This window comes from Lytechinus pictus, chromosome 8 (genome assembly GCF_037042905.1).
Source record: "Lytechinus pictus isolate F3 Inbred chromosome 8, Lp3.0, whole genome shotgun sequence".
NCBI lineage: Eukaryota > Metazoa > Echinodermata > Echinoidea > Temnopleuroida > Toxopneustidae > Lytechinus > Lytechinus pictus.
In genome coordinates this window covers 33,295,360-33,307,458 of record NC_087252.1, presented here as the reverse complement: position 1 = coordinate 33,307,458, position 12,099 = coordinate 33,295,360, and the positions used below count along the sequence as shown (strand labels likewise).

The window sequence follows — 12,099 nt, the reverse complement described above, 5'->3', positions numbered from 1 at the left end:
TGTATATATCTTTCCGAAAACGGCAACTCGGTATCGCTTCTCGGCCTTTTGGCTAAGATCATGTGTAGTATCTGTTCTTTTCAGCTTAATATCTGAAACGCGATTCACCGAATCGCTTGTATATTAAACTGATTTTTGAACTTAGGCCATGGAAAAGGGGCTTGCTCCGTCCTGGCCACGGGTTGGCCCGGTATTGCAGTACCTCCGGGATCGGCCCACCCCTCAAGGGGTTAATCAAATACCAAAGAAAGAATGTTACTTTTCCTCCACCTGCATTACGCTGTTTTTCTTACTTTTTTCTTTCTTTTAGGGGGGGGGGGGGGAGCTCTTTCTTTCATTGTAAATTGAACATTGTATTCAACCATTTTCCATTTGTCTTTCTCGAAAAGAAATTGAATAAATTATTAAACAATTCCGTATCCACTACCTCAGTTTCACTGTTTCTATTTGTATTACCTCTTCGTCGTAGACGGCGGAGTTGCTGAGAAAGTCACACGCTTCTCGTGCTTGTAATCGATTCCACCGGTGATTTTTCTCAATTTTCAGGGGACTTCCCGAAAACGACCGGCTTTTTCAGTAGAGGCGGGCATTCTTTCGCCAGTCAAATAGTTCTTAAAGGTTAAGTAATATTTCTTACCAATTTGGACGAAGGAATTTCTGTGATTGTCCTTTCTGGAATCTATGCTGGATGGTGAATCGAATGCATACACTTTTGTCAATCAGCTGTATCAAATTAAAAAATATTTTGAATGAAATTGGCATTCACCCCGTATCTACCCCGTTCATGGCTGACAATGTACGTCGTCGGGAAAACTCTTACAAAAGAGACACTTTTTAACCTTTGATGCTTGATATCATTTCTATAAACAAGGTTTGGTCAATGTCTTTGCCCCGGTTTGTTAGAAACAATAGCTCGCCGGAATGTTTTAATATCTTCGTCCGATAGCTATTGTCCTTTTAAAAGATATTGAGGTTGTTATACGGTTAAACTCTGTAGAATGGTAACGTTGCCTCACTGTTTTTCTTTATTGTAATTTATTGTATATATCTTTCCGAAAACGGCAACTCGGTATCGCTTCTCGGCCTTTTGGCTAAGATCATGTGTAGTATCTGTTCTTTTCAGCTTAATATCTGAAACGCGATTCACCGAATCGCTTGTATATTAAACTGATTTTTGAACTTAGGCCATGGAATAGGGGCTTGCTCCGTCCTGGCCACGGGTTGGCCCGGTATTGCAGTACCTCCGGGATCGGCCCACCCCTCAAGGGGTTAATCAAATACCAAAGAAAGAATGTTACTTTTCCTCCACCTGCATTACGCTGTTTTTCTTACTTTTTTCTTTCTTTTAGGGGGGGGGGGGGGAGCTCTTTCTTTCATTGTAAATTGAACATTGTATTCAACCATTTTCCATTTGTCTTTCTCGAAAAGAAATTGAATAAATTATTAAACAATTCCGTATCCACTACCTCAGTTTCACTGTTTCTATTTGTATTACCTCTTCGTCGTAGACGGCGGAGTTGCTGAGAAAGTCACACGCTTCTCGTGCTTGTAATCGATTCCACCGGTGATTTTTCTCAATTTTCAGGGGACTTCCCGAAAACGACCGGCTTTTTCAGTAGAGGCGGGCATTCTTTCGCCAGTCAAATAGTTCTTAAAGGTTAAGTAATATTTCTTACCAATTTGGACGAAGGAATTTCTGTGATTGTCCTTTCTGGAATCTATGCTGGATGGTGAATCGAATGCATACACTTTTGTCAATCAGCTGTATCAAATTAAAAAATCTTTTGAATGAAATTGGCATTCACCCCGTATCTACCCCGTTCATGGCTGACAATGTACGTCGTCGGGAAAACTCTTACAAAAGAGACACTTTTTAACCTTTGATGCTTGATATCATTTCTATAAACAAGGTTTGGTCAATGTCTTTGCCCCGGTTTGTTAGAAACAATAGCTCGCCGGAATGTTTTAATATCTTCGTCCGATAGCTATTGTCCTTTTAAAAGATATTGAGGTTGTTATACGGTTAAACTCTGTAGAATGGTAACGTTGCCTCACTGTTTTTCTTTATTGTAATTTATTGTATATAGCTTTCCGAAAACGGCAACTCGGTATCGCTTCTCGGCCTTTTGGCTAAGATCATGTGTAGTATCTGTTCTTTTCAGCTTAATATCTGAAACGCGATTCACCGAATCGCTTGTATATTAAACTGATTTTTGAACTTAGGCCATGGAATAGGGGCTTGCTCCGTCCTGGCCACGGGTTGGCCCGGTATTGCAGTACCTCCGGGATCGGCCCACCCCTCAAGGGGTTAATCAAATACCAAAGAAAGAATGTTACTTTTCCTCCACCTGCATTACGCTGTTTTTCTTACTTTTTTCTTTCTTTTAGGGGGGGGGGGAGCTCTTTCTTTCATTGTAAATTGAACATTGTATTCAACCATTTTCCATTTGTCTTTCTCGAAAAGAAATTGAATAAATTATTAAACAATTCCGTATCCACTACCTCAGTTTCACTGTTTCTATTTGTATTACCTCTTCGTCGTAGACGGCGGAGTTGCTGAGAAAGTCACACGCTTCTCGTGCTTGTAATCGATTCCACCGGTGATTTTTCTCAATTTTCAGGGGACTTCCCGAAAACGACCGGCTTTTTCAGTAGAGGCGGGCATTCTTTCGCCAGTCAAATAGTTCTTAAAGGTTAAGTAATATTTCTTACCAATTTGGACGAAGGAATTTCTGTGATTGTCCTTTCTGGAATCTATGCTGGATGGTGAATCGAATGCATACACTTTTGTCAATCAGCTGTATCAAATTAAAAAATCTTTTGAATGAAATTGGCATTCACCCCGTATCTACCCCGTTCATGGCTGACAATGTACGTCGTCGGGAAAACTCTTACAAAAGAGACACTTTTTAACCTTTGATGCTTGATATCATTTCTATAAACAAGGTTTGGTCAATGTCTTTGCCCCGGTTTGTTAGAAACAATAGCTCGCCGGAATGTTTTAATATCTTCGTCCGATAGCTATTGTCCTTTTAAAAGATATTGAGGTTGTTATACGGTTAAACTCTGTAGAATGGTAACGTTGCCTCACTGTTTTTCTTTATTGTAATTTATTGTATATATCTTTCCGAAAACGGCAACTCGGTATCGCTTCTCGGCCTTTTGGCTAAGATCATGTGTAGTATCTGTTCTTTTCAGCTTAATATCTGAAACGCGATTCACCGAATCGCTTGTATATTAAACTGATTTTTGAACTTAGGCCATGGAAAAGGGGCTTGCTCCGTCCTGGCCACGGGTTGGCCCGGTATTGCAGTACCTCCGGGATCGGCCCACCCCTCAAGGGGTTAATCAAATACCAAAGAAAGAATGTTACTTTTCCTCCACCTGCATTACGCTGTTTTTCTTACTTTTTTCTTTCTTTTAGGGGGGGGGGGGGAGCTCTTTCTTTCATTGTAAATTGAACATTGTATTCAACCATTTTCCATTTGTCTTTCTCGAAAAGAAATTGAATAAATTATTAAACAATTCCGTATCCACTACCTCAGTTTCACTGTTTCTATTTGTATTACCTCTTCGTCGTAGACGGCGGAGTTGCTGAGAAAGTCACACGCTTCTCGTGCTTGTAATCGATTCCACCGGTGATTTTTCTCAATTTTCAGGGGACTTCCCGAAAACGACCGGCTTTTTCAGTAGAGGCGGGCATTCTTTCGCCAGTCAAATAGTTCTTAAAGGTTAAGTAATATTTCTTACCAATTTGGACGAAGGAATTTCTGTGATTGTCCTTTCTGGAATCTATGCTGGATGGTGAATCGAATGCATACACTTTTGTCAATCAGCTGTATCAAATTAAAAAATATTTTGAATGAAATTGGCATTCACCCCGTATCTACCCCGTTCATGGCTGACAATGTACGTCGTCGGGAAAACTCTTACAAAAGAGACACTTTTTAACCTTTGATGCTTGATATCATTTCTATAAACAAGGTTTGGTCAATGTCTTTGCCCCGGTTTGTTAGAAACAATAGCTCGCCGGAATGTTTTAATATCTTCGTCCGATAGCTATTGTCCTTTTAAAAGATATTGAGGTTGTTATACGGTTAAACTCTGTAGAATGGTAACGTTGCCTCACTGTTTTTCTTTATTGTAATTTATTGTATATATCTTTCCGAAAACGGCAACTCGGTATCGCTTCTCGGCCTTTTGGCTAAGATCATGTGTAGTATCTGTTCTTTTCAGCTTAATATCTGAAACGCGATTCACCGAATCGCTTGTATATTAAACTGATTTTTGAACTTAGGCCATGGAATAGGGGCTTGCTCCGTCCTGGCCACGGGTTGGCCCGGTATTGCAGTACCTCCGGGATCGGCCCACCCCTCAAGGGGTTAATCAAATACCAAAGAAAGAATGTTACTTTTCCTCCACCTGCATTACGCTGTTTTTCTTACTTTTTTCTTTCTTTTAGGGGGGGGGGAGCTCTTTCTTTCATTGTAAATTGAACATTGTATTCAACCATTTTCCATTTGTCTTTCTCGAAAAGAAATTGAATAAATTATTAAACAATTCCGTATCCACTACCTCAGTTTCACTGTTTCTATTTGTATTACCTCTTCGTCGTAGACGGCGGAGTTGCTGAGAAAGTCACACGCTTCTCGTGCTTGTAATCGATTCCACCGGTGATTTTTCTCAATTTTCAGGGGACTTCCCGAAAACGACCGGCTTTTTCAGTAGAGGCGGGCATTCTTTCGCCAGTCAAATAGTTCTTAAAGGTTAAGTAATATTTCTTACCAATTTGGACGAAGGAATTTCTGTGATTGTCCTTTCTGGAATCTATGCTGGATGGTGAATCGAATGCATACACTTTTGTCAATCAGCTGTATCAAATTAAAAAATCTTTTGAATGAAATTGGCATTCACCCCGTATCTACCCCGTTCATGGCTGACAATGTACGTCGTCGGGAAAACTCTTACAAAAGAGACACTTTTTAACCTTTGATGCTTGATATCATTTCTATAAACAAGGTTTGGTCAATGTCTTTGCCCCGGTTTGTTAGAAACAATAGCTCGCCGGAATGTTTTAATATCTTCGTCCGATAGCTATTGTCCTTTTAAAAGATATTGAGGTTGTTATACGGTTAAACTCTGTAGAATGGTAACGTTGCCTCACTGTTTTTCTTTATTGTAATTTATTGTATATAGCTTTCCGAAAACGGCAACTCGGTATCGCTTCTCGGCCTTTTGGCTAAGATCATGTGTAGTATCTGTTCTTTTCAGCTTAATATCTGAAACGCGATTCACCGAATCGCTTGTATATTAAACTGATTTTTGAACTTAGGCCATGGAATAGGGGCTTGCTCCGTCCTGGCCACGGGTTGGCCCGGTATTGCAGTACCTCCGGGATCGGCCCACCCCTCAAGGGGTTAATCAAATACCAAAGAAAGAATGTTACTTTTCCTCCACCTGCATTACGCTGTTTTTCTTACTTTTTTCTTTCTTTTAGGGGGGGGGGGAGCTCTTTCTTTCATTGTAAATTGAACATTGTATTCAACCATTTTCCATTTGTCTTTCTCGAAAAGAAATTGAATAAATTATTAAACAATTCCGTATCCACTACCTCAGTTTCACTGTTTCTATTTGTATTACCTCTTCGTCGTAGACGGCGGAGTTGCTGAGAAAGTCACACGCTTCTCGTGCTTGTAATCGATTCCACCGGTGATTTTTCTCAATTTTCAGGGGACTTCCCGAAAACGACCGGCTTTTTCAGTAGAGGCGGGCATTCTTTCGCCAGTCAAATAGTTCTTAAAGGTTAAGTAATATTTCTTACCAATTTGGACGAAGGAATTTCTGTGATTGTCCTTTCTGGAATCTATGCTGGATGGTGAATCGAATGCATACACTTTTGTCAATCAGCTGTATCAAATTAAAAAATATTTTGAATGAAATTGGCATTCACCCCGTATCTACCCCGTTCATGGCTGACAATGTACGTCGTCGGGAAAATTCTTACAAAAGAGACACTTTTTAACCTTTGATGCTTGATATCATTTCTATAAACAAGGTTTGGTCAATGTCTTTGCCCCGGTTTGTTAGAAACAATAGCTCGCCGGAATGTTTTAATATCTTCGTCCGATAGCTATTGTCCTTTTAAAAGATATTGAGGTTGTTATACGGTTAAACTCTGTAGAATGGTAACGTTGCCTCACTGTTTTTCTTTATTGTAATTTATTGTATATATCTTTCCGAAAACGGCAACTCGGTATCGCTTCTCGGCCTTTTGGCTAAGATCATGTGTAGTATCTGTTCTTTTCAGCTTAATATCTGAAACGCGATTCACCGAATCGCTTGTATATTAAACTGATTTTTGAACTTAGGCCATGGAATAGGGGCTTGCTCCGTCCTGGCCACGGGTTGGCCCGGTATTGCAGTACCTCCGGGATCGGCCCACCCCTCAAGGGGTTAATCAAATACCAAAGAAAGAATGTTACTTTTCCTCCACCTGCATTACGCTGTTTTTCTTACTTTTTTCTTTCTTTTAGGGGGGGGGGGGGAGCTCTTTCTTTCATTGTAAATTGAACATTGTATTCAACCATTTTCCATTTGTCTTTCTCGAAAAGAAATTGAATAAATTATTAAACAATTCCGTATCCACTACCTCAGTTTCACTGTTTCTATTTGTATTACCTCTTCGTCGTAGACGGCGGAGTTGCTGAGAAAGTCACACGCTTCTCGTGCTTGTAATCGATTCCACCGGTGATTTTTCTCAATTTTCAGGGGACTTCCCGAAAACGACCGGCTTTTTCAGTAGAGGCGGGCATTCTTTCGCCAGTCAAATAGTTCTTAAAGGTTAAGTAATATTTCTTACCAATTTGGACGAAGGAATTTCTGTGATTGTCCTTTCTGGAATCTATGCTGGATGGTGAATCGAATGCATACACTTTTGTCAATCAGCTGTATCAAATTAAAAAATATTTTGAATGAAATTGGCATTCACCCCGTATCTACCCCGTTCATGGCTGACAATGTACGTCGTCGGGAAAACTCTTACAAAAGAGACACTTTTTAACCTTTGATGCTTGATATCATTTCTATAAACAAGGTTTGGTCAATGTCTTTGCCCCGGTTTGTTAGAAACAATAGCTCGCCGGAATGTTTTAATATCTTCGTCCGATAGCTATTGTCCTTTTAAAAGATATTGAGGTTGTTATACGGTTAAACTCTGTAGAATGGTAACGTTGCCTCACTGTTTTTCTTTATTGTAATTTATTGTATATATCTTTCCGAAAACGGCAACTCGGTATCGCTTCTCGGCCTTTTGGCTAAGATCATGTGTAGTATCTGTTCTTTTCAGCTTAATATCTGAAACTCGCTTGTATATTAAACTGATTTTTGAACTTAGGCCATGGAATAGGGGCTTGCTCCGTCCTGGCCACGGGTTGGCCCGGTATTGCAGTACCTCCGGGATCGGCCCACCCCTCAAGGGGTTAATCAAATACCAAAGAAAGAATGTTACTTTTCCTCCACCTGCATTACGCTGTTTTTCTTACTTTTTTCTTTCTTTTAGGGGGGGGGGGGGGAGCTCTTTCTTTCATTGTAAATTGAACATTGTATTCAACCATTTTCCATTTGTCTTTCTCGAAAAGAAATTGAATAAATTATTAAACAATTCCGTATCCACTACCTCAGTTTCACTGTTTCTATTTGTATTACCTCTTCGTCGTAGACGGCGGAGTTGCTGAGAAAGTCACACGCTTCTCGTGCTTGTAATCGATTCCACCGGTGATTTTTCTCAATTTTCAGGGGACTTCCCGAAAACGACCGGCTTTTTCAGTAGAGGCGGGCATTCTTTCGCCAGTCAAATAGTTCTTAAAGGTTAAGTAATATTTCTTACCAATTTGGACGAAGGAATTTCTGTGATTGTCCTTTCTGGAATCTATGCTGGATGGTGAATCGAATGCATACACTTTTGTCAATCAGCTGTATCAAATTAAAAAATCTTTTGAATGAAATTGGCATTCACCCCGTATCTACCCCGTTCATGGCTGACAATGTACGTCGTCGGGAAAACTCTTACAAAAGAGACACTTTTTAACCTTTGATGCTTGATATCATTTCTATAAACAAGGTTTGGTCAATGTCTTTGCCCCGGTTTGTTAGAAACAATAGCTCGCCGGAATGTTTTAATATCTTCGTCCGATAGCTATTGTCCTTTTAAAAGATATTGAGGTTGTTATACGGTTAAACTCTGTAGAATGGTAACGTTGCCTCACTGTTTTTCTTTATTGTAATTTATTGTATATATCTTTCCGAAAACGGCAACTCGGTATCGCTTCTCGGCCTTTTGGCTAAGATCATGTGTAGTATCTGTTCTTTTCAGCTTAATATCTGAAACGCGATTCACCGAATCGCTTGTATATTAAACTGATTTTTGAACTTAGGCCATGGAAAAGGGGCTTGCTCCGTCCTGGCCACGGGTTGGCCCGGTATTGCAGTACCTCCGGGATCGGCCCACCCCTCAAGGGGTTAATCAAATACCAAAGAAAGAATGTTACTTTTCCTCCACCTGCATTACGCTGTTTTTCTTACTTTTTTCTTTCTTTTAGGGGGGGGGGGGGGGAGCTCTTTCTTTCATTGTAAATTGAACATTGTATTCAACCATTTTCCATTTGTCTTTCTCGAAAAGAAATTGAATAAATTATTAAACAATTCCGTATCCACTACCTCAGTTTCACTGTTTCTATTTGTATTACCTCTTCGTCGTAGACGGCGGAGTTGCTGAGAAAGTCACACGCTTCTCGTGCTTGTAATCGATTCCACCGGTGATTTTTCTCAATTTTCAGGGGACTTCCCGAAAACGACCGGCTTTTTCAGTAGAGGCGGGCATTCTTTCGCCAGTCAAATAGTTCTTAAAGGTTAAGTAATATTTCTTACCAATTTGGACGAAGGAATTTCTGTGATTGTCCTTTCTGGAATCTATGCTGGATGGTGAATCGAATGCATACACTTTTGTCAATCAGCTGTATCAAATTAAAAAATATTTTGAATGAAATTGGCATTCACCCCGTATCTACCCCGTTCATGGCTGACAATGTACGTCGTCGGGAAAACTCTTACAAAAGAGACACTTTTTAACCTTTGATGCTTGATATCATTTCTATAAACAAGGTTTGGTCAATGTCTTTGCCCCGGTTTGTTAGAAACAATAGCTCGCCGGAATGTTTTAATATCTTCGTCCGATAGCTATTGTCCTTTTAAAAGATATTGAGGTTGTTATACGGTTAAACTCTGTAGAATGGTAACGTTGCCTCACTGTTTTTCTTTATTGTAATTTATTGTATATATCTTTCCGAAAACGGCAACTCGGTATCGCTTCTCGGCCTTTTGGCTAAGATCATGTGTAGTATCTGTTCTTTTCAGCTTAATATCTGAAACGCGATTCACCGAATCGCTTGTATATTAAACTGATTTTTGAACTTAGGCCATGGAATAGGGGCTTGCTCCGTCCTGGCCACGGGTTGGCCCGGTATTGCAGTACCTCCGGGATCGGCCCACCCCTCAAGGGGTTAATCAAATACCAAAGAAAGAATGTTACTTTTCCTCCACCTGCATTACGCTGTTTTTCTTACTTTTTTCTTTCTTTTAGGGGGGGGGGGGGAGCTCTTTCTTTCATTGTAAATTGAACATTGTATTCAACCATTTTCCATTTGTCTTTCTCGAAAAGAAATTGAATAAATTATTAAACAATTCCGTATCCACTACCTCAGTTTCACTGTTTCTATTTGTATTACCTCTTCGTCGTAGACGGCGGAGTTGCTGAGAAAGTCACACGCTTCTCGTGCTTGTAATCGATTCCACCGGTGATTTTTCTCAATTTTCAGGGGACTTCCCGAAAACGACCGGCTTTTTCAGTAGAGGCGGGCATTCTTTCGCCAGTCAAATAGTTCTTAAAGGTTAAGTAATATTTCTTACCAATTTGGACGAAGGAATTTCTGTGATTGTCCTTTCTGGAATCTATGCTGGATGGTGAATCGAATGCATACACTTTTGTCAATCAGCTGTATCAAATTAAAAAATCTTTTGAATGAAATTGGCATTCACCCCGTATCTACCCCGTTCATGGCTGACAATGTACGTCGTCGGGAAAACTCTTACAAAAGAGACACTTTTTAACCTTTGATGCTTGATATCATTTCTATAAACAAGGTTTGGTCAATGTCTTTGCCCCGGTTTGTTAGAAACAATAGCTCGCCGGAATGTTTTAATATCTTCGTCCGATAGCTATTGTCCTTTTAAAAGATATTGAGGTTGTTATACGGTTAAACTCTGTAGAATGGTAACGTTGCCTCACTGTTTTTCTTTATTGTAATTTATTGTATATAGCTTTCCGAAAACGGCAACTCGGTATCGCTTCTCGGCCTTTTGGCTAAGATCATGTGTAGTATCTGTTCTTTTCAGCTTAATATCTGAAACGCGATTCACCGAATCGCTTGTATATTAAACTGATTTTTGAACTTAGGCCATGGAATAGGGGCTTGCTCCGTCCTGGCCACGGGTTGGCCCGGTATTGCAGTACCTCCGGGATCGGCCCACCCCTCAAGGGGTTAATCAAATACCAAAGAAAGAATGTTACTTTTCCTCCACCTGCATTACGCTGTTTTTCTTACTTTTTTCTTTCTTTTAGGGGGGGGGGGAGCTCTTTCTTTCATTGTAAATTGAACATTGTATTCAACCATTTTCCATTTGTCTTTCTCGAAAAGAAATTGAATAAATTATTAAACAATTCCGTATCCACTACCTCAGTTTCACTGTTTCTATTTGTATTACCTCTTCGTCGTAGACGGCGGAGTTGCTGAGAAAGTCACACGCTTCTCGTGCTTGTAATCGATTCCACCGGTGATTTTTCTCAATTTTCAGGGGACTTCCCGAAAACGACCGGCTTTTTCAGTAGAGGCGGGCATTCTTTCGCCAGTCAAATAGTTCTTAAAGGTTAAGTAATATTTCTTACCAATTTGGACGAAGGAATTTCTGTGATTGTCCTTTCTGGAATCTATGCTGGATGGTGAATCGAATGCATACACTTTTGTCAATCAGCTGTATCAAATTAAAAAATCTTTTGAATGAAATTGGCATTCACCCCGTATCTACCCCGTTCATGGCTGACAATGTACGTCGTCGGGAAAACTCTTACAAAAGAGACACTTTTTAACCTTTGATGCTTGATATCATTTCTATAAACAAGGTTTGGTCAATGTCTTTGCCCCGGTTTGTTAGAAACAATAGCTCGCCGGAATGTTTTAATATCTTCGTCCGATAGCTATTGTCCTTTTAAAAGATATTGAGGTTGTTATACGGTTAAACTCTGTAGAATGGTAACGTTGCCTCACTGTTTTTCTTTATTGTAATTTATTGTATATATCTTTCCGAAAACGGCAACTCGGTATCGCTTCTCGGCCTTTTGGCTAAGATCATGTGTAGTATCTGTTCTTTTCAGCTTAATATTTGAAACGCGATTCACCGAATCGCTTGTATATTAAACTGATTTTTGAACTTAGGCCATGGAAAAGGGGCTTGCTCCGTCCTGGCCACGGGTTGGCCCGGTATTGCAGTACCTCCGGGATCGGCCCACCCCTCAAGGGGTTAATCAAATACCAAAGAAAGAATGTTACTTTTCCTCCACCTGCATTACGCTGTTTTTCTTACTTTTTTCTTTCTTTTAGGGGGGGGGGGGGGGAGCTCTTTCTTTCATTGTAAATTGAACATTGTATTCAACCATTTTCCATTTGTCTTTCTCGAAAAGAAATTGAATAAATTATTAAACAATTCCGTATCCACTACCTCAGTTTCACTGTTTCTATTTGTATTACCTCTTCGTCGTAGACGGCGGAGTTGCTGAGAAAGTCACACGCTTCTCGTGCTTGTAATCGATTCCACCGGTGATTTTTCTCAATTTTCAGGGGACTTCCCGAAAACGACCGGCTTTTTCAGTAGAGGCGGGCATTCTTTCGCCAGTCAAATAGTTCTTAAAGGTTAAGTAATATTTCTTACCAATTTGGACGAAGGAATTTCTGTGATTGTCCTTTCTGGAATCTATGCTGGATGGTGAAT

The 12,099-nt window shown here is 40.0% G+C and overlaps 11 non-coding genes and 1 pseudogene across 11 annotated transcripts; all 12 read left to right on the top strand.

Annotated features, from left to right (window-relative positions):
- Positions 1-32: 32 nt before the first annotated feature.
- Positions 33-224, top strand: LOC129267507 (U2 spliceosomal RNA). The gene has a single exon (XR_010294540.1). It is a non-coding gene; the product is annotated as a U2 spliceosomal RNA (small nuclear RNA).
- Positions 225-1,071: 847 nt separating this feature from the next.
- LOC135155330 (U2 spliceosomal RNA) lies at positions 1,072-1,263 on the top strand. The gene has a single exon (XR_010294537.1). It is a non-coding gene; the product is annotated as a U2 spliceosomal RNA (small nuclear RNA).
- Positions 1,264-2,110: 847 nt separating this feature from the next.
- LOC135155329 (U2 spliceosomal RNA) lies at positions 2,111-2,302 on the top strand. The gene has a single exon (XR_010294536.1). It is a non-coding gene; the product is annotated as a U2 spliceosomal RNA (small nuclear RNA).
- An 844-nt stretch (positions 2,303-3,146) lies between these two features.
- On the top strand, positions 3,147-3,338 carry LOC129267504 (U2 spliceosomal RNA). Its single transcript, XR_008585197.2, has one exon. It is a non-coding gene; the product is annotated as a U2 spliceosomal RNA (small nuclear RNA).
- Positions 3,339-4,184: 846 nt separating this feature from the next.
- LOC129267495 (U2 spliceosomal RNA) lies at positions 4,185-4,376 on the top strand. Its single transcript, XR_010294535.1, has one exon. It is a non-coding gene; the product is annotated as a U2 spliceosomal RNA (small nuclear RNA).
- Positions 4,377-5,219: 843 nt separating this feature from the next.
- Positions 5,220-5,411, top strand: LOC135155328 (U2 spliceosomal RNA). Its single transcript, XR_010294534.1, has one exon. It is a non-coding gene; the product is annotated as a U2 spliceosomal RNA (small nuclear RNA).
- Positions 5,412-6,255: 844 nt separating this feature from the next.
- On the top strand, positions 6,256-6,447 carry LOC135155327 (U2 spliceosomal RNA). The gene has a single exon (XR_010294533.1). It is a non-coding gene; the product is annotated as a U2 spliceosomal RNA (small nuclear RNA).
- An 846-nt stretch (positions 6,448-7,293) lies between these two features.
- On the top strand, positions 7,294-7,472 carry LOC135155338 (U2 spliceosomal RNA; annotated as a pseudogene).
- Positions 7,473-8,319: 847 nt separating this feature from the next.
- LOC135155333 (U2 spliceosomal RNA) lies at positions 8,320-8,511 on the top strand. The gene has a single exon (XR_010294539.1). It is a non-coding gene; the product is annotated as a U2 spliceosomal RNA (small nuclear RNA).
- Positions 8,512-9,359: 848 nt separating this feature from the next.
- On the top strand, positions 9,360-9,551 carry LOC135155325 (U2 spliceosomal RNA). Its single transcript, XR_010294531.1, has one exon. It is a non-coding gene; the product is annotated as a U2 spliceosomal RNA (small nuclear RNA).
- Positions 9,552-10,397: 846 nt separating this feature from the next.
- Positions 10,398-10,589, top strand: LOC135155324 (U2 spliceosomal RNA). Its single transcript, XR_010294530.1, has one exon. It is a non-coding gene; the product is annotated as a U2 spliceosomal RNA (small nuclear RNA).
- An 844-nt stretch (positions 10,590-11,433) lies between these two features.
- Positions 11,434-11,625, top strand: LOC135155336 (U2 spliceosomal RNA). Its single transcript, XR_010294543.1, has one exon. It is a non-coding gene; the product is annotated as a U2 spliceosomal RNA (small nuclear RNA).
- The last annotated feature ends 474 nt before the right edge of the window (positions 11,626-12,099 follow it).